Source organism: Chlorocebus sabaeus, chromosome 23 (assembly GCF_047675955.1).
Source record: "Chlorocebus sabaeus isolate Y175 chromosome 23, mChlSab1.0.hap1, whole genome shotgun sequence".
In the NCBI taxonomy this organism is placed as follows: Eukaryota; Metazoa; Chordata; class Mammalia; order Primates; family Cercopithecidae; genus Chlorocebus; species Chlorocebus sabaeus.
This window is the reverse complement of record NC_132926.1, coordinates 66,554,524-66,576,917: the sequence shown is the minus strand read 5'-3', so window position 1 is coordinate 66,576,917 and position 22,394 is coordinate 66,554,524. Positions and strand designations below refer to the sequence as shown.

At 40.3% G+C, this 22,394-nt stretch overlaps 1 pseudogene; it reads right to left on the bottom strand.

Annotated features, from left to right (window-relative positions):
* Nucleotides 1–3,903: 3,903 nt before the first annotated feature.
* LOC103244361 (catenin alpha-1-like) lies at nt 3,904–6,760 on the bottom strand (annotated as a pseudogene).
* Nucleotides 6,761–22,394: the final 15,634 nt, after the last annotated feature.

Sequence of the window (22,394 nt, the reverse complement as noted above, 5' to 3'; positions counted from 1 at the left end):
GATCTGAAGCATATTTGGCAAAATGTTAGCATTTGTTAAATGTGGGAGTTTGTTATGTGTATTTGTTTAAAATATGTCATTAAAATGGCTGTATGGATTTTTTCTTAGACAAGAATTTAAAATAATATCCCCTATGTAGATGCTCCCTACTCAAGGAAGTGGAGCTTAACCCCTTCCAGGGGTGAGCTAGACTTAGTGATTTGGTTGCAAAAGATCAGAGAAGAGAAAGGGGGAAAATAGTACCTTTACAGTGGAGAAACCTGGCAGATGCCACCTGGACCAAGTGATGATGCTTAACGTCATTGTATGTGGGTATCATGTACCTCCTAATATAATGTGCTTGGCAAGAAGCGCACTTTACCTCTGTGCTATTCTTTATAAAACCCAGTAACCCCAGTTAATTATATGAAAACACACACACACACACACACAGACACATACACCCAGATGTGGGAGCATTCTAAGTACCTGGGCACTACTCCTTAAAACTGACAAAGTCGTTGAAAATGAGGAAAGAATGAGAAACTTTCACAGACCAGAGAACTGGGAAGACTTGACAACTAAATGCAACATGATGCCCTGGATTGAAATCTACAACGGAAAGAGGATATTAATGGAAAGGCTAGTGGCATCCAAATAAAGTCTGGAGTTAATAGTAATGCACGAATGTTGGTTTCTCAGCTGTGACAAATGTACCCTGGTTATATAAGATGTTAACAATAGGGGAAAGTAGATGTCAGGTATAGAAAAACTCTCTGTACTATTTTTGCAACGTTTCTGTAAATCTAATGTTATTCCATTTAAAAGCTTTTTCTTTTCTTTTAAAATGACTGTATGTCATCAAGAACCCTCCATCTCAAAATGAAACCAATGGGAAATCATCTGTGTGCCAGAGGATTGAGCACATTATCCAAGTACAGTGGAGCCTTGTTTCTCAGCCTTCAGAGAGGAGGAAGGGTACCATGGAAGTTAATTTTTCAGAAAATTGAAACTAACCCTTCAATCACAAAAAAAGTGTTGTTATTTCCTGCTATTTTTTTTGATGGCAGACTTTCAAAAGTGGATGAAAAAATTCACTCCTCTCTGAACAGAGGACACAGGAGTAATTGAATCCTTTCTGGGTGAGCCAGGGTCACCGGTGTGAATATCTGTTATCACATTACCTCAATAAATGGCATGGTCCTGCCTTTCATTCGCTTTTCCATGGCATGAAGTTAGAAATACAGGAGCCATCATCTCACAGCTAAGAAATGGCAAAGAGAAGGTCACAAAAAATTGATGTGAATTAAGAATAAGAGAGGTGTTTATACAACCCCAGGTGAGCCAGCCCTGGGTAGAGCATATCTTCTACCTTCTTAAACAGGCAGTTTAGCTGAGGGGAGCAGCTGGCAGTTGATTTTCCCATTTGTCTGTGCCATTTCATGGTTAGCAATGCAACCTCTGAATGCAAAGTACATCCTCTGGACAGCAACTGAAGTTCTAAACTGAACTTACCTCATTTCAGGCATGAGAGGCTGGTGAAGGTTAACTCATTGAGATTTTCATGAGGGAATTTAAGTTGTGATATTTTCCAGTTCTACTTAGAGAATATTTTCTTTGTTAGATATATCATAGGGCAATCATTTGGCTCATGCTACATGAAGAAGTATCTATTGAAGCCTAAGAAATAGTACAATGTTAGCCTTGGCGATAGGCGGCCAGAGAAGTAAAGGGAGCTTAGGAGGAAGGGGGATTACAAATCAGTCCCAAGCAGTGATGCTTCCCACAAAGTCTTTTCCATTCCCCTGCTCTGGAGCTAAATGGTACCCCATGCTTCCTCCTTGGAGAGACCAGGCCTCCCTGGAGCCCAGTAATTGCTCAGCCTCACAGCCCAGCCAAGAGATGGGCCCCTCTTCTGGAAAATGAACTTCACCCCAAAATCTGTCCCAGCTTGTCAGTTAACCCACCAGCCTTCACTTAATCTGACACAAAGATGAAATTGAGTATCTTCTTAAAGTATTTTCCCCTAGTGATTACCTCTGCAACTCAAATATAAGCTTATCAAGTACTATAGTCTTATTTCCTGCCCCTTTTTATCATCAAAATCACCTTGTTCAATGTCAGTGGCAATACATATTTCTGGATTAGCAGATTGTGTACTCAGCAATCTCTCCAGGTAACCCAACCCTAAGGCAGTAGGTGGTGTCAAATTATTAGTGCAACAAGAGATATTAGGGGATTTTCAAGAAGCTTCCTGTAGGACATCCACTTTGTCACCTGTTTGCTAGAGTCAGCATCATGGGTATGACTTAATTAGACAAGGCTAGAGGTTTTGACCTGAAATTAATTGTCAACTAACTAATTTTGAAGAAAAGTCTGAAGGGAAGAAAGATATTTTAATGTCCATACTTTTTCTCTATTCCTCTAGAAAAATCTGCAAACATTTAGTCTTCATTTTGGGCAGGATTTCTCAACTTCAGTGCTATTAACATTGAAGGCCAGAGAATTCTCTGCTGTGAATGGCTGTCCTGTGCATTATAGGAAGTTGGGCAGCTAGAGTTGCTAGAGTTAGCAAATTAAAATACAGAATTCCTGGTTAAATTTGAATTTCAGATAAACACAAATAAATTTTTATAGCATAGGTATGTCCTGCGCAGTATTAGCAGTATCCCTGGCCTCTGTCTACTAAATGCTGATAGCACGCTCCCCCACCCCCAGCTGTGACAACCATAAAGTCACCACACATTGATAAATGTCCTCACAGGGAGCAAAACTGCCCCTGTTGAAAACCACTGATTCAGGGTTACACATCAGAAAGCTACAAACACGAACATCTTTATCTTAGCTCCCAGAAGAAAGAGCTTTCTCTGATGAAGTATCCATGAGAGTTCGCCAAAGAACTCTTCTACAAATCTGGCTTAAGCCATTTTGAAAACGTGTTTTATTCTGTTTTTAATGTCTCCTGGGATAAATTCCCTTTAGGTGTTTATGCCAGGTAAATTATTGGTTCTCTTTCAGAATTAGCAGAATCATTTCAATCAGTTAATGTAAATTATGAAAGCTGTCATATTTTTATTTTTTCCTTAACTACCAGAAAGCTTAGAGATAAATTTAGTGCTCAGTTGCAAAACCATCTAAGCTCATGGAACTAGCAGTATTTTTTAAAACAAACATATACAGTACCTTTCATATGCTGCATATATTTTAAATTATTTACAAGTATTAAATGTTTAAATTCATTCTATCACAACAACAACCCTATGGTTAAGTCCTATTATTATCCTCCTTCTTTGTGCCTGCAAAAAAGCAACTTTATTAATGTCCTGAAGTAGCATGCATTAGTAATTGTAACCATGCATTAAAATTCTCATTTCATGTCATCAAGAGAGTATTCAGTTCTCTTCATGATACATTATGTTTTACTGAGTTTGTCCCTCCAAAGACCTTTCTGGGAACATTCCTTCTCCAGGGACTGCTTCCTAAGATGCCCAGGTTGCTTACCACAGGTCATCTTTGGTCATTTAAAAGCCGTCAAGCCGTCTGGACTACACCCTTTTAACTGAGGTTGAGCCAAATTCCCTTCTCTCAAACCCTAACGCCACCACCACTAACAGAACAGGCATCTCGGCTTGGTGAGAGCATTACTAACAACTTAGTGTTGGATTCTCTTTGGTTATGGAATCTTACTTTTATTTAAGCATGCAAAAAATACAGCTAGAAGTAGGCTCCTGCATTCTAAAAGCATTTTAAATGAACTTAAACACAAGTGTGTCCTTGGAAAATTCACCACCTGGACTGGTTCACAGTCTGCCTATTTCCCCATGGAATCTAACATCAGTGTTGTATTTAGCAAATTCATTTGAGTGATGAACAGTGACTGATCTTCAGAAGCCCCAAGGGGTGGGGGCAGCTGGCCTGGCAGACTTAGATGCTGTCCATGGCTTTGAACTCGCTGAGGGCCTGCACCAGGTTCACGTGCTTCTTCTAAGATGCCCATTTAATCTTGGTCTGTGTCTCATCCTGTTTCTCTCTCTTCACCAAGGGCTTTTTCTCTGGTGCCTTTATCTTCCATGACACAGCAGGAAGGTTGAGGGACACCATACTCTGTGACTTTTGGTATTTGGTAGAGGCGACATAGAATGCCTTCATCATCTGCACCACAGTATTCATCAGTTCTTGACTGCGCAGATCAGGGACGTGGTGCTGTCCACCCCAGGGACAAAGAGCTCCCCGCCGAGATTCTGCACCTCGGCCTTGACCTTGCTGCAGATGTTGAGCTGGTGGCAGTAGAGGGCAATACAGTGCAGGTAGGCCAGCAGACTGAGTCGGGGCAGACCGAGTAGAGGCAGGCCGGCCTTGCTTGCAGGCCAAGTCGGGGCAGTGGTTTGCAATGGTGCGGCCAAGCTTGCCCATCCTGGATCCTGCCTCTGCAATTTTCTTTGCAGCATTGATTACATCTAATGTATTTTTGAGTGGTCCTTTACCTCGGGTAAGGTCAGTCATCTCCATCATAATCATGCAATGGTGTGGCCAAGCTTGTCCATCCTGGATCCTGCCTCTGCAATTTTCTTTGCAGCAGTGATTACATCTAATGTATTTTTGAGTGCTCCTTTACCTCGGGTAAGGTCAGTCATCTCCATCATAATCATGCACATCTGCTTGGCCAGCACAATGATGTCATTGGCACTGTCATCCCATTTGGACACTTCAGCATCCAGTTTGCTCTTTTCTTCCTGGAAGCTGGCCACCTGTTCTGCAATCTTCACTTTTTGCTCCTGGGGAAGCTGAGCCATGATTGCCTGGACACTCTGGTCAGCTATCAGCTGATTGTCTTCTGTCTGGATGCTCATCCTACTTCTGACATTGAAATCTTCCATCTCAAAGTCAGAGTCATCCAAGTCCTCAGGGGTCCTTATCATCAGCACTGCTTTCCTGATGTCCCGGATGCCACCATATACCAGGTGGGAGGCATCAATAAACTCATTCTCATCCATGGGCTGGGCAGGGTCTGAGCTGAGGGCTTCCATAGCCACTTCTGCTTGCTCAGTAAAACGTGGCATCACTGTGTTGGAAAGCAGCTTAGTGGCTTCCAGAACCTTCTCTGGTTCTGGACTCCTGGCTCATAGTTATTCATCTCTGAGCTGACTACGTGAATACCCCTGGCTACCCGGCCTTGAATTGTACCAGTTGTGTGGTCCAGGCCATCCACATCTTTCTCTTGGAGAGCAACAACACATTTGTTCACATTTTCCAAAATGTGATTCTCTGAGACAGCCAAGAAGTCATCAATGAAAGTAACGTCATCAACAGCATCTGTGAGAACACAGACTTGTTTTTCTCATTGTTCTTTAAAAAGATCCATGTTCTCTTGGGCCAATTTACTCTGTGGTTTTCCTAAAGCCAATGTAGCATTGACAACCTGAGGGCAGAGGGCTTCTAACTGGCTTGCAGACATTCGAACAAGCTTTACACCTTCTTCGTTATTTGAGATGGAACAGGCCAAGTTGGCAACCCCAATCAATTTGTTGCCATGTTCACTGAAAACTTTGGCATACTCCTTATTTCTCATTTCCATTCTTTGCAGCTTAAATCAATACCAAAAGTGGAACATTGGTTTCCAGGAAAGAGTCTGAAACGTGGTCCATGACAGCTTTGTGGAGCTGTCTATGCAAGTCCCTGGTCTTCTTGTTCATTTTATCTATAGCAGAATTGAGTGTATCACTTCTTTCTTTACATCCAGCCTTGCCCATGTACTCCAAAAGCAGGTCCTGCAGGACCTGGAGGACAGTGTTACACTCTGCCACAATTCGCTCACGATGGTCATCATGTGTGCAGGGCGAGTCACCCATCAAGGCAGCACCACTAATGATGCTTTCCAGGTGCTCCTCCAGGGAAGGCCTAAAGCACTACTTGCTGAAGCTCGAAAGGTCCACAATGATTTGTTTATCAAAATTGTTGAGTACATATGCCACTTCTCCTCCTCCACCCTGGTGCTGGGAGGCATCGTCTGAGGCAGTGGCCTGGGCTACACTGGAAATGCCTGTGACTGCCTGCTGCAGCTGCTTGTATATCAAGTCCCTGTTGACCTTATAGGCTGCAATATCAGGGTGCTGTAGGCATGCCTGGGATGCAGTATAGAGGATTAGAACGTTCTTCTGCAGGATTCCTCTAGCTGCAGCCATCTGAACACGATGGCCAACATCTTTCAGTTCCTCTTGTCTTTTGGCTGCCATAATGTTCAGCTTCTCCACTTCAGGTTTTAGGGCTTTATACTGTATTCCTAAGTCTTGTTCATTGCCAGCATTCCTCAACTTCAAGATACCATCTTCCACAACTTTCAACTGAACAAGTAATATGTAGACATTTGCCATGTCAGCCAAAATCAGCAACTGGGTAACAGCAGAGAGCAAAGTTCGAGCTGCCCAAACCATGTTGCCTTGTTTCACGGAAGAGCAGGTATCATCTGTGAACTCGCCCGCAGCAGTTTTCATCAAATCACCTTGTTTTTGAACATCTTCTACAGCAGCCACAAGTTCTTCCTTGAGAAAACTGGCTCTCCCTCACAATTTTATCCTCCTTCTCCAAGAAATTCTCATTCAACAGATGCAGCCAAAACATGGGCCTTCTTAGAATGACCTCTTTTCTTATTAGAGGGCCCCTTACTAGTGGTATTCACCAGGGTTGTAACCTGTGTAACAAGTCTGTCAACTGGCAGAGTCCTGATCTCTAGACTTTTGGGGTCCCACTTGAAGTTTACGTTGTCTGCGTGGACAGCAGTCATTTCTGTGGCGAGTGGGGTGAGCACAGGATTCTGGAGGCCTGAAGACGATACTTGCTGCTTTGTCCTCCTCCCTTTTAAAGATAAGGAAACTGAAGTACTTTGTTGTTGTTGCTATTGCTTTGAGTTATTTGCCTTTTCACCATCATCCTTATTGTATATGTAAGCCTCATCAGATTCCATTTGGAAGTTGATTGGGTATAAGTTAACATATAACATACCAATTTCAGGTCCTCTCAGCCTCACCTGTCTCTTGTTCAGGCTGCCACCTTGGCACCCAGCTCCAATTATTTCTGCCAGGCACCTCCTTCCAGAGTCCAGCTCCATACCCATGCCATGAGCCTCAATCTTCCCATCCTAGGATTCCCTGTTAACTTCCAAGGAATTCAGAGGCCCTGCCTCAGGCCCCAGAATTGCACAATTCATAATTACAGAGGAATTAACGCCACATGGTCAAAATGCTCCCAAATGGGAGATGAAAACTGATAGATTTTTTTTTTTTTTTTTTTTTAGTTCCAGACTTGGGATGCAGCTTTTCAAAGTCCTGGTCTTGTAAGATAGAGCAATCAGAAGTATCTAGTGGTGACCAGCTCAGTTATGCCTGCTTGAATTTCTCTCTCTCCTTCCCTGCCTCACTCCCCCTCACTTTTGCTCCATGGGATCACACTCCCTATCACAGTAGTAGCAAAGAGCATTTTCAGGCTCTGCTTTCCAAGGAATCTGGATTAAGTGATTATAATTATAAGTAAAATTATACCAAATGGAAGTTTATCTAGTCATTTTCATTAACTTCAGAATCAGTAATATTTATTGTGGTCTAATCAGAATGGTATTCTGGAATATTATCCCTAGAAGTGCTATGGGATCTTTGGGGTGTCAATTTACTGTCCAGAAACCTCTGTGGCTGGTGGCACCTTTGCCTGAGTTCTTGTCCTGCACTCAGGAAGAATGAGGTATGCACACAAGTGGAGGGTGAACAAGATGAAGAGGAACTTTACTGAGTGTTAGAACAGCTCAGAGGAGACCTGCAGTGGGTTCTGTAGCTCCTCTCTGTAGGCAGGTCATCCTGTTCAGTGTTCAGCTCTCAGTAAATAGAAGGCCCTGGAGAGGGTAACTCCTCTCTGCTACTGGTTGTGCTGATGTTTGCTGCTCTCAGCAGAGAGGAGGCCCTGGAGAGGGTAGCTCCTATCTGCAGCTGGTTGTCCTGCTATCTGCCCAGCTCCTAGCAGAGAGGAGGTCCTGGAGTGGGTTGCTTCTCTCTGCAGCTGGTAATCCCATCATTTGCTCAGCTCTGGCTGTGCCTGGAGCTTTTATGGGCCTCAGAGAGGAGAAAATGCACACTGATTGGTCCATGGGTGGCCATAGTAGGCCCAGAAAAGACACCAGTTCCGGTCCATGGGACTGGCAGCCCCGCCCCTAGCCTTCAGGAACTGCCCCCTTCTGTCCAGGAATCTGTCTACCTCCTGCTGCTGTTCATGGTACCCAGGCTCTGCCCCAACTTTGCTTCAAGATTGGAGAGGGCGCTGACAGCAAGGAGAAGCCAGGCAGTAGGAGGAGGTACTTCTGAGCCTGCAAGGGTAGCAGCAGGCCTTCCTGGGCCTCCAAGAGTACAGGGATGCCTGAGTCTGCAGTCATGGTTTGGGCAGCTGCAGTTGCACCCTGGGTGACAGGGCTGTTGCCTATTCCATGGAGTGGGAGGCCAGGGTCTGCAGCTGTGGTTTGGGAGGCTGCAGCTGCAACTGGAAGGGCAGGGCTCCTACCTGCTCCTGGCCCCCCAAGAGCACAGGGAGGCTCAGATCTGCACCACAACTTGGGAGGCTGTGGCCCCACCCAGGAGTGTGGGGTTCCTGCTTGATCTGTGGAGCTTACAGCCTCTGCCATGCCTCCCCACTGCAGCCAGTGTGATGGTAGTGGCAGATCATCTGGAGTGGCCACTGCATCAATCCCCCACTTCTGAAGAGATACATCTAACTGCCATTAGGACAGGGATGGTGACTGCTCTTAACTATTTCGTGCTATCAGGGAGTATTGTTTGGGGAAAATGAAGTCAGGTCTTACAACTCTAGCATGATGAGGTTGATCCCACCTTCTTTATAGCTGATGACACCAAGATCCAGAGAGGAAAGGGGTTTGCTCAAGATTACATGCTCTATTGGTGGTGTCTGAATCGAGTACAAATATTTATTTAGGACTACAATGCCAGATTCCCATATACATTATTGCATTTTGTGCTTGCAAATTGGATAATATTAGCACCCCCATTCAAGGCATAAGAAACAGAGGGTCAGAAAAAATGAAGTGAAATATTGCAGGTCACAATATTAGCAAATAGAAGAATCAGGCCCCCAACTCTACATGTCTAGTTCTTCCCCAGTTGTCTCCCATGGTCGGGAGGTGGGCCCTGGCTTTTTGGGGAGTTCAGTGGAAAAACAACATGAGCTTTGGAGAAAGATAGGCTTGAATTCAAGTCCTAGCTTCACCACTTAATAGCTTTGTGATCTTAAGTAACAATTTCTCTAAGCCTCAACTTTTTAATTCTGAAAATGGGAAAACTAATATCTACTCATAGTTTAACTGTGAAGATGAAAGGAGATAATGTATGTAAATCTCCCACCAAAGTGTCCATATGTTGGAGTAGGTAGTTAGGTAGATGTGAACAGGGCAGGAGAGCCCCCCCAACCCCAGCCACCAGGAATGTCAGGTGACCATCAGGTGATTGGTGACGGTCAGGTGGTCATTAAACTGTATCTCTAAAATAATAATGGGTTGCAGCTGGTACCAGGGAAAGGCAGTCTCCCAATAGATAGAAAAAAACCCAAAACTGGTGATTAGCAGCTTCCCGTTAAGATCTCAGGAGTTGGGTAAGTGGGCTCAAGCATGTGCACTAAAAAGCAAAATGGTGGAGTTTAACTGGTATGACCTTCCTCTAGAAATGCTTGACTGGTAAGGAAAAATGCCTCAAATGAACATGTGTACAACTTCAGTAAACACACTGTGCACGCAGCCCCTCCCAAGTGCTGGCAGGCCACTGTGCATGTGGACAGCCCATGCCAAGGGAGGAATCAGGGCAAAAGTAATACAGGCCCTGAAAGCATGCCAACGTATAAAGCCCCAAGTCAAAGGTCAAACAGTGCACTTTAATCTCTCAAGTCACCCCCTTGGCCCTCTTCCAAGCATACTTTACTTCGTTTCTGCTCTACAATTTTTTAATAAACTTTCACTCCTGCATTAAAACTTGCCTCAGTCTCCCCCACCTTATGCCCCTTGGTGAAATTCTTTCGTCTGAGGAGGCAAGAATTGAGGTTGCTGCAGACCCATATGGATTTGCTGCTCCTAACATGTACACAGTAAGGGCCTAATAAATGTTAGCCAGTGTCAGTTCTCTGCAATCAAAGATGCCTTCCAAAAAATGATATTAGCTTCTATTTTATGGGTACTTACTAAGCGCCAGGCATGGTACTAAGAATTTTCTGTAGAAGATGGACTCTCCTCTGACTATCCTAACCTCACTGAGGGAGGGAGGATGAAGGGAATGTCTACTATCTCCCAATCTCTTGTTGCTTCTAACAAGAGTTCATAAACTGTAGCCATCTGTGTGCTCTCTTCTTGAACTTTGACATATCTGTGTAGCAGTTTTAAAAGTTAAATTTACAGTTTAGTTTTGTCCAAAGCAATAATGTTGTGAAATTACAGATTTGATGTGCTGGTTACATATTTTTTGTTATTCACATTAAAATGTTTACTTTAACCATTGAAATAAAAATTGTTATTACTTAAAATACTCCAGAAAAAATGTAAGATAGATAAAATAAGATTGGCAAAATGTTAATCTTTTTAACAACTGGATGATAGGTACATGGACTTACAAATTCTCTAATTTTATGTATCTTTTGAAATTTTCCATAATAAACAATGTTCAAAAACTAAAACAAAACACATCAAATCTGGGGCTGAGGCTCGGGAATGTTCTCTCACAGAGACCTAAAATCTACTCACATTCCACAGAGGAGCAATTGTCATACTTTGGAAAATACTGGTCCATAATACCCAATAGAACGTCACCAGCGTGACACAAGCAATTAGGCTGCATTCTTCCTCATGGGCTCTGTCCCTCTGCTTAGAAAAACTAGTTACACAGAAAAATTCCAAATTAAAATTTGTTGACTCAATGAATGAATGGTTTTCAAGCTTGTTATCTTCCTTGTGGCTTTTAACTGTGGCTCCTTGGATGCTCTAAACTGCTAACTTTCCCGTAAGGGGTAGGCAATAAATTAACATAGAACATTTCATGACAAGATGAGTAATACCTTAGAAAATAGCCTAATCTGAGGAGCTCCTGCTGCTTTTCTTTTATTGCTATGCACTTGGCTTCCATTACCATGAAGAACATATCTAGAAAGTTTTGATAAATTTCCACACAGTCATGTTTGGTTGGCCTTGGTTGTTTCTGCAAAATGAGGTCAAATGTACTCAATGATATTGCTTGGCTAGTAGTTTTTAAATGTATTTTGTCAAAAAAATCTCTTACCAGATGTTCTTAAGAACAAGCTGCACAGCCATTTGTCTCAAATGGCTTATGTGATGTAGGTTTGGAAAAGGAGAATGGAGCAAGGTAGCCTCAGGAGCTAGAAATGGCCAATGTGCTTTAACAGTCTGACATGTACCAGCAGGCCAGCATCATCTGTGACTGCACTTAGATTTTCCAAAGCATATCTCCCATTCACATCTGGAGCCAAGCAAACGCTCCCAACTCCTCACCCATATTCTATGTGGAATATACTGGGATCAGAGTCTGGTACCAAATTAGTATCTCAATTAAAGGTTGAGTATACTAGAAGTCTAAATCTATTCCAAGAGGATAGAAAGGCCTTAACAGGATTGCTTTTTATGTATATAACTAGTTATGCTAAAAGATTGTAATAGCATGCTTCTTTATTATGCAAAGCAATTAGTATTATGCAAAGTAGTAGTTCAAATTATAACACAATTTTTTTCCTTTGCTGGAGAACATAGGCCAAATTTCTATACCTTTTAAATCTTATGTACTCAGTGTAACTGTTTTGAATATAACAGTAAGAGAAATTATATGACTAAAGATCCAAAATAGCAGAAACAATAAAAAGTCTGGAAAGTTAGACCACAAATTCTACTCTGCCACTACAAGTACAAACACAGAAATCGGGTTTCTACTCCCCAAATCTTTATCCTGGAAATAGATTTCTCTCCTGCTTATAGAATGAGAGCAACCCATCACGTTATTTTTATGGCTCTTAATGGATAGAGAATGAAGTAGATGCATGGTTGGTGGCTCAGCAGCCTCTAAATAGCATCAGCCCCATATGATGCATAGCCTGATCTGTACTAAGCCAGTGCAACTGGACCATCCAAGACAGAAAAGAGGATCTATTTCATGGCTTGTGGAGTAAACTAAACTTCCAGCATTTTTTCTCAAGAAAGTGGTCAGCAGGAAATTGTCAGCTTAAAAATTTGGCATAGAAATAAAATGTAAATAGTCCATAAACAAATGAAAAGATGTTCAATTTCTCTCATAATTGAAGAAATTAAAATAGTACTTTCTCACTTTTCTGCTGGTCTTTTGACAAGTTTTCTTTTCTTTTAGATTCAGGGGTACCTGTTTTATTGTTTTATTTTAGAGTCAGGGATACCTATGCAGGTTTGGCATATAGGTAATTGTGTGTCATGGGGGTCTGATGTACAGGTTATCTCATCACCTAGGTAATAACCATGGTACCTGATAGGTAGTTTTTCTATCTTTTCTCTCTTCCCACTCTCCACCCTTAAGTACACATGGATCCATGTGTATTTGGTCTTCTGTTCCTGCATTAGTTAGTTTAGGATAATGGCCTCCAGCTGCATCCATATTTCTGCAAGGGATGTGATCTTGTTCTTTTTAATAGCAGTGTACTATTCCATAGTGTATATATACCACATTTTCTTTATCCAGTCTACCGTTGATGGGCATTTAGGTTGATTCCATTTCTTTGCTATTGTTAATACTGCTGCAATAAACTCATGCATGCATGTGTCTTTATGATAGAATGATTTCTATTCCTTTGGGCATATATCCAGTAATGGGATTGCTAGGTCAAATGGTAATTCTGTTTTAAGTTCTTTGAGAAATCATCACACTATACTCCACAATGGCTGAACTAATTTACATTCCCACCTGCAGTGTATAAGCATTGCCTTCATCTACAACCATGCCAGCACCTGTTATTTTTTGACTTCTTAGTAATAGCCATTCTGACTGCAGTGAGATGGTATCTCACTGTGGCTTTGATCTGCATTTCTCTAATGGTTAGTGATGCTGAGCATTTTTTCATATGCTTGTGAGCTGAGTGTATGTTTTCTTTCAGAAAGTGTCTGCTTATGGCCTTTGCCTACTTTTTAATGGGGCTGTTTATTAATTTAAGTTTCTTACAGATTCTGGGTATTCGAACTTTATTAAATGCATAGTTTGCAAATATTTTCTCCTGTTTTGTAGGTTATCTGTATAGTCTGTTGATAGCTTCTTTTTTATTTTTTATTGTTATACTTTAAGTTCTGGGGTACATGTGCACAACATGCAGGTTTGTTACATAGGCATACATGTGCCATGTTGGTTTGCCACACACATCAACTCATCATTTACGTTAGGTATTTCTCCTAATGCTGTCCCTCCCCCAGTCCCCCAACTCTTGACAGGCCCTGGTGTGTGATGTTCTCCTCCCTGTGTCCATGTGTTCTCATTGTTCAATTCCCACTTATGAGTGAGAACATACAGTGTTTGGTTTTCTCTTCTTGTGTTACTTTGCTGAGAATGATGGTTTCCAGTTTCATCCATGTCCCTGCAAAGGTGATGAACTCATCCTTTTTTATGACTGCATAGTATTCCATGGTGCATATGTGCCACATTTTCTTTATCCAGTCTATCACTGATGGGCATTTGGGTTGGTTCCAAGACTTTGCTATTGTAAACAGTGTTGCAATAAACATATGTGTGCATGTGTCTTTATAGTAGAATGATTTATAATCCTTTGGGTATATACCCAGTAATGGGATTGCTGGGTCAAATGGTATTTCTAGTTCTAGATCCTTGAGGAATCACCACACTGTCTTCCACAATGGTTGAACTAATTTACACTCCCACCAACAGTGTAAAAGCATTCCTATTTCTCCACATTTTCTCTAGCATTTGTTGTTTCCCGACTTTTTAATGATCGCCATTTTAACTGGTGTGAGATGGTATCTCATTGTGGTTTTGATTTGCATTTCTCTAATGACCAGTGATGATGAGCATTTTTTCATAAGTTTGTTGGCTGCATAAATCTCTTCTTTTGAGAAGTGTCTCTTCATATCCTTTGCCCAGTTTTTGATAGGTTTTTTTTTTTTTTTCTTGTAAATTTAAGTTCTTTGTAGATTCTGGATATTAGCCCTTTGCCAGATGGATAGATTGCAAAAATTTTCTCCCATTTTGTAGGTTGCCTATTCACTCTGCTGATAGTTTCTTTTGCTGTGCAGAAGCTCTTTAGTTTGATTAGATCCCACTTGTCTATTTTGGCTTTTGTTGCCATTTCTTTTGATGTTTTAGTCATGAAGTCTTTGCTCATGCCTATGTCCTGAATGGTATTGCCTAGGTTTTCCTCTAGAGTTTTTATGGTTTTAGGTCTTACATTTAAGTCTTTAATCCATCTTGAGTTAATTTTTATATAAGGTGTAAGGAAGGTATCTAGTTTCAGCTTTCTACATATGGCTAGCCAGTTTTCCCAACACCATTTATTAAGTAGGGAATCCTTTCCCCATTGCTTGTTTGTGTCAGGTTTGTCAAAGACCAGATGGTTGTAGATGTGTGGTGTTATTACTGATGCCTCTGTTCTGTTCTATTGGTCTATATATCTGTTTTGGTACCAGTACCATGCTGCTTTGGTTACTGTAGCCTTGTAGTATACTTTGAAGTCAGGTAGCATGATGCCTCCGGCTTTGTTCCTTTTGCTTAGGGTTGTCTTGGCTATGCAGGCTCTTTTTTGGTTCCATATGAAATTTAAAGTGGTTTTTTCCAATTCTGTGAAGAAAGTCAGTGGTAGTTTCATGGGTATAGCATTGAATCTGTAGATTACTTTGGGCAGTCTGGCCATTTTCATGATGTTGATTCCTCCTATCCTTGAGCATGGAATGTTCTTCCATTTGTTTGTGTCCTCTTTTATTTCCTTGAGCAGTGGTTTGTAGTTCTCCTTGAAGAGGTCCTTTACATCCCTTGTAAGTTATTTTATTCTCTAGTAGCCATTGTGAATGGGAGTTCACTCACGATTTGGCTCTGTCTGTTATTGGTGTGTAGGAATGCCTGTGATTTTTGCACATTGATTTTGTAACCTGAGACTTTGCTGAATGTTGATAACTTCTTTTTCTGTGCAGAAGGTCTTTAGTTTAATTAGGTCCCATTTGTCAATTTTTGTTTTTGTCACAATTGCTTTGTTGTTTTTGTCATGAAATCTTTGCCATAGCCTATGTCCAGAATATTATTTCCTTGGTTATCTTCCAGGATTTTTATAGTTTTATATTTTACATTTTCTGATTTCACTTATTTCTTTTTATCTACTAGCTCTGGGGTTGGTTTGCTCTTGTTTCTCTAGTTTTCCTAGGTGTAATGTTAGGTTATTAATTTGGGATATTGCTAACTTTTTGATTGGGTATTTATCTAGTGGTCTGTTGAAGTAGCTTCCTAACAGGTCCCCTTGTTTTCGTTTTTACAAACCAAAAATCTGATCATGTCTTTACACTGCTCAAAACCTTTCATTAGCTTTCCAGTTCACATTATAGATATATTTTAATATAAATTATATTATGCTGTATAAAATCTTCTGCAATTTTTTATTTACAATGTCTTAGAAATCTTTTCATGTCAGTATCTAGCAATCTACCTCTCTCTTTCTAGCTGTTGCATAATATTACACAGTATGGCTAAAGTTCATTTAACTATTCTATTAGTGAACATTTAGACTGTTAAGAACTTTTTGCTTTATAAATCAGGCTGCAATGAACATCCTATACAAGCCTCCTTATTGTCATGTGAAAGTATTTGTTTAAAGAGGATATCAATAGACAATAAAAAAACTTAATAGCTGCTGCCAAATTGCCTACCAAAGTAGCTGTCCGCACTATATCCCACCAGTATAGTGTGAAAATACATATTCACTCACACTTTTGCCAATATTTGCCTCTAGATATTCTATACTGTTCCATTGATATATTTTCTATTCCTGCAAACTCATACTATTAAATTCTGGGAAATTCTTGTCTATTTTGTAACTATGCCTTTAAGCATTGTGTTTCTACATTCTTTCCATTTTCTACTTGTGAAAGGTGAAACTTTCGAATCTACACTCTATGTCTCTTAATTTTCCTTTCATACTTACCATTTCTTCAGCTCTTTGTACTGCATCATGGGAGAATTCCTTGGCTCAGTCTTTTAACTCATGAATTTACTCTTCTGCAGTGTCCATTTTAAAATATCAACTTCTACTGCCCATTGCGCCCTCTGAGTTGTGTGTCCTCACAATGCTGCAGCCAGAGCCCAGCCCCAGAGCCTGGGGAGCACGCAAGCCAGGCCAGGGTCCAGTCATTGGTGCATTCAGGCCTTGTGCAGGGTCCAAGGGGGCCTCTGGGAGGCTGCTCACAATGTGATCATGGGGGCCAGGCTCCAGCAAGCACACCCTGCCATTGTGAATCATCAAACCCTTTGAACTGAACCACCTTTCCCACGAGGATCTGCCGAGAGGCAATATGTGGAGGGACACAGAGATTTTTCTGCTGGCTAAGACTGTCATTGACCAGGGGAAGCTCATACCAGGTGACGTTATGATGTAACTGACTTCTCACAAGCTGAAAAATCTCACCCAGTCTCACTGGTTGTTGTGTGGTTTCACCAGGACACATCCCCAGGCTAAAGGCCTAGATTGAGTTTAATCAGATACACCGGATGATGAACCCGAACATGCAATTTGATGTCATCAAGCTACACCTCACTACTTGCTGGATTCATCCAGCCAATAGCCAAGTCAACAACCTCGAATTCAACCCTCCAAAACAGTCTGCATTATGATCTGATTTTAACAAGAGATTGAAGGCTTATTAATCCCAACTGCAAGTGGTCCTGGAATAATGCCAGAAAAGAGAGGTGTTCAATCTTCAGAAGAGAAACCAACAAGATCTGGCCCAATGTACATGCTTTCCCACAAACAAAAGTTCTCCAAATAAACCAGAAAGCATCAGTTACTCCATAAGGAAAAATGCATATAATTAGCAAGATGAGCTGAACCTCCCCCTTCTTTTCATTTAGAAGCTCCTTGTTCTAAGACTCCAGCATGTAGAAATTCTTTGAAAATTACATCACTTTTATTTCTACTGATTTTATTTTAAATTCTAAGGATGTGCCAAATGAGTCAGATACTAAGATTTGTCTTTTGAAATTATGTACTGTGTTTCATTCCGTTATCTTTTATGGGGGTGCAATTCAAAAACATGAGACATGCCTAAACTTTAAGTATTTTAGAGTAAAATTAAAAGAACAATTTGTAGTAACTTTTGTTCCTTATGAGTAAGTGGTTGATAAGGTTGCCATATTTTTCTGGAAAAGTAAAATTTATTCCAATTCAGGGGAAGTATCACATCAGAGTCTTTTGCATAGCCTGATGCCAAAAAGATATTTCTAGGATAAGAGACATGGCTTTGTGAGACATTGTACCTATAAAATTCCAGAGAAAAACAATGGGATTTACAGATCAGTTGCAGAATGCAAATATACTGTTGACTTTAAACAAATAAACCTATATGTATAAGCTATATTTGTTTTATCATTGGACATACCTTCAGTATTGTTTTTTGAGACAAGGTCTCACTCTGTCACCAAGGCTTGAGTGCTGTGGCATGATCACAGCTCACTGCAGCCTTGATCTCTTGGGTTCAAATGATCCTTCCAGCTCAGCCTCCCAAAGTGCTGGGATTACAAGTGTGAGCGGCTGTGCCTGGCCACCTTCAGTTTTCGTACTCAAAAATTTTTAATTTGCTATAAAAATATATCATATAGCATTTGGGAAAATTTTGATTTGCTATGACTTGCTTTCTTCTGAAAATACATGTGTACTGGGGGTTATAATGTATGTTAGAAATTGACATTATAAGTTCTTGGATAAGCACCAAACTTGAGTGGATTTTCTTCAAGGGAAAATGTAATTGAAGTCTAAGTCTTATGTTTTCAGATGTTACTTAGGTTAAGAAATGTGTGTGCTTGCTGGTTCTCTTTTTGATCTAGGTGTGCAATATGCCTTGATGAGTAACAATTAAAATATTTTTTAAAAGCAGCATCAATAAAATAATATTTGTGACACTACATAAAATAAGCATACTTTCTCATTAGGAAATATAAATAGATGTATGCCGGGGGGAATATTTCTTTGAGCAAAATAGCAATCATAATTAGTAAATAGGTATAACCATAAAAAGGCTTTATATGACAGATTAAAAAGGACTAGGAAAGTAATTGGGCTTGCTGAAGAAATTTTTATAACAAAAATTTGATACCTGTGGTGTTCACTGATATCCTATCTTAAAGGGAAAATACTCTGACAGTGTGTGTAATCTGAGCAGCTATTTTAAAGCCATTATTTATTAGTGAGATTTGAGGATCCATGTTATCTACTATGGCCTGGTAAGAGGAGTGAGGCAATTTGAGAGGTGGAGGAGAAACCAAATATATCTTAAATGTATCTTAAATGGAATATTTCCTCTTTGCCTAAATCAAATTATAAAAGTCCTTTTATAAACTGTTATTAACTGCCTTTGAAAATTTGGCCTATTTTACTCCAGACATTTAAAATACAAATGCCAGCAAGAGTTTCTTATGTATTTGAGAGAAAAACTTACTTTTCTTTCTTTTGGTTTTATTTTTCACTCATTGTTGATTTTCAAAATGAACCAAGTTTTAAAAAAAGGATTACAGAAAATATTTCATTCTTTCAAATACTTTCTATGTCTCATTTGAATATTAATATCATGTACATCCTAAAAATGGAAACTATTTTTTAACCATCTTAACCATTTTTTAAAAGAAACTTTGTGGGTATGTAGCAGGTGTATACATTTATGGAGTACATGAAATGTTTTGATACAGAAGTGCGATGGGTAATAATCACACCATGGAAGGCAGGGATTCCATCTCCTCAAGCGTTTATCCTTTATGTTACAAACAATCCAATTATATTCTTTTAGTTATTTAAAAATATACAATTAAATTATTATTGACTATAGTTACCCTGTTGTGCTATCAAATACTAGGCCTTATTCATTTATTCTATTTTTATACCTATTAACCGTCACTCCCCCTCTTTACCTCCTTACTACTTTTCCCAGCCTCTGATAACCATCCTTCTATTATTTATCTCGCTGGATCCAATTGTTTTTATTTTTAGATCCCACAAATAATTAAGAACATGTGATGTTTGTCTTTCTGTGCCTGGCTTATTTCACTTAATATAATGACCTCCATTTCCATCTATGTTGTTGCAAATGACTGAATCTCATTCTTTTTATGGCTGAATAGTACTCCACTGTGTATAAGTACCACATTTTCTTTATCCATTCATCTGTTTATGGAAACCTAGGTTGCTTCCAAATCTTGACTATTGTCAACAGAGCTGCAACAAACATGGAAATGCAGAGATCTCTTTGATATACTGATTTCCCTTCTTTTGGGTATATACCCAGCAGTGGGATTGCTGGATCGTATGGTAGTTCTATTTTTAGTTTTTTGAGAAACCTCCAAACTGTTCTCCATAGTGGTTGTACTAATGTACACTCCCATCAACAGTGTATGAGAGTTCCCTTTTCTTCACATCCTTACCAGCATTTATTATTACCTGTATTTTGGATATAAGCCACTTCAGCTGGGGTGAGATGATATCTCATTGTAGTTTTGATTTACATTTCTCTGATGATCAATGATGTTGAGTACCTTTCATGTGTCTATCACAGGTACGTGTTTTGAGACACGTCTATTCAAATATTTTACCTATTTTTAAATTGGATTATTAGAATTTTTTTCTATAGAGTTGTTTGAGCTCCTTATATATTCTGGCTATTAATCCCTTAACAGACGGGTAGTTTGCAAATATTTTCTCCCATTCTGTGGGTTTTCTCTCCACTTTGTTATTTCTTTTGCTGTGCAGAAGTTTGTTAACTTCATGTGATCCCATTTGTCCATTTTTGCTTTGGCTGCCTGTGCTTGTGAGGTATTACTCAAGAAACCTTCGCCCAGATTGATATCCTGGAGAGTTTCCCCAATGTTTTCATGTAGTAGTTTCATAGCTTGAGGTCTTAGAGTTAAGTATTTAATTCGTTTTGATTTTTGTATATAGTGAGAGATAGGGGTCTAGTTTCATTCTTCTGCATGAGGATATCCAATTTTCCCAGCCCTATTTTTTGAAGAGACTGTCTCTAAAAATGCGAACTATCAAACTTAAGAACTATTGCTAGTAACCAGGTCATAGGTATACATTAGTGTTTATTATACTAAAATTAAGTTTTGGAAAAAATATCAGTTCCATCTACCTATTCAGTTTTGTTTTGTTTTTTTGAGACGGAGTCTTGCTCTGTTGCCCAGGCTGGAGTACAATGGCAGGATCTCGGCTCACCGCAATCTCCGTCTCCCAGGTTCAAGCAATTCTCCTGCCTCAGATGCCTGAGTAACTGGGATTACAGGTGCCTACCACCATGCCCAGCTAATTTGTGTACTTTTAGTAGATGGGGTTTCACTATATGTTGGCCAGGCTGGGCTCAAACTCCTGACCTCAGGTGATCCACCTGCCTCAGTCTCCCAAAGAGCTGGGATTATAGGTGTGAGCCACCATGCCCAGCCTCAATTTTGTATTATAAGCATTAATCTCAATGGCCTCTAGTTGATCTGTTTATAGCTGCTCTCATCTTGTGAATCTTGACTGTCATCTTTATTATTAAGAGTCTCTGTTAGATTGCATTTTCTGTAAGTGGATGTCATGTGCTTGGGAACATTGTTGCTCTGGACTGTCCTATGGCCTGTTTTCAGGGAAAGTAGAAGACAAGCCACTGGGTGAGACTTCTCTTAGGTATTCTAGTCTGGTGCCCCCTAGCAATGACAGCCTCATGATATGGCCATGCCATGCCTCTTTAATTTGGGCTCCCTGGTCACAGCTCCTACCTGGAAGTGGACACTTTGTCACTGCTGTTTGGCTCAGGGGTAGATGGAAGGGAATTGATGAAGGAAGATCTACCTGGCCTCTTCTGCAGCAGTGCCCCAAGAACCAACATGTTGATTGTCCTTGACACCCTCCTGCTTCTGTTGTCTGCCACTTTAGGAGATAGGGCAGTCTTGCTGCTCCCCGCACTTTTTTTTTTTTTTTTTTTTTAGCAATACTTCCCTGTGCATGTTTTAGATTGACCTTTCTGTCTTTGATCAATCCAGTGTTCACTTCATCCTTTAGGATTTATTCCAGTTTCTGGTTCACTAAAAGTTTCACTTTTTGTTCAGGATCACCAGTCAAGTCCCTCGCTGTAGGAGTAAAGAAGCTCTAGGAGATACTCAGTCCACCATCCTGACATGGAACCACGGAACCTTCAAAATTCTGAGTCATCTAACCTCCTATACCTGCAGCTTTCAAATCTGGCTGCATATGAGAACCAAAGGGGGAGGTTTAAGACAGAATACTGATACTCCAGACATTTTTATTTAGTTGATCAGGGTGGGCACATGGGCATTGCCGTGCTTGTTTGTTTTAAAGTTCCCCAGCTGCTGCTAACCACGATCCAAAAATAACGGAGCTGACTACCTGCAAGAGAGCCAGGCTTCAAAATGGTCTTTAGCAGGGGCTCAGAACCACCTGGAAGCCTCACCAGCTGGAACCTTCATCACAAAAGTCCAGATCTGCTCTCATAATCACATTTCTTCTCCTACACGAGTATTTAAGCAATAGATTGTTTATCATTGTTTTATCATTAGTCATGGTCACGGATAGTTAACATTTTTCATTATGTCTGTGTTACTTATCAAATGTCACACTAGTTAAAGGTTTTTGGAAGCTTGCTTCAATGAACAGCTTTTCCTGTATGGCAAGGTCTTGATGTGATTGGTCAAGTTCCCTTATATGGCCATTGTGTTTAATTAAATTCAGCTAATAATATTCATTTTCAAGTGTGCAGGTTGTAAAACAACTTTCAATGAAATCACAATGTACTTGTTTTATATTTTCTAGTCTTCAGTAGCTCTTATTTGGTTCTAACCAAAAATTGGAAAATTACAATTAAGTGGCTTTTGAAGATAAAGTGACCCCAAGCACAATGCATTTCTCTAAACATCAGCAAATATTCTTATTGGTCACTTACATAAATGTATGTAAACTGAAATGGGAACATGTTTATGTGTGACTTGGGGATGTTCTTATTATCCAGTTAGGCTCACAATCTAGGTCTAGGCCTATGGTCTGGTGAGGTCTTTGAGCACTTTTTTTGTTGACCAGTACCAGTCCCCAACCCCCAGGACGTGGACTAGTACTGGTCAATGACCTGTTAGGAACCAGGCCGCACAGCAGAAGGTGAGCGAGCATTGTTGCCA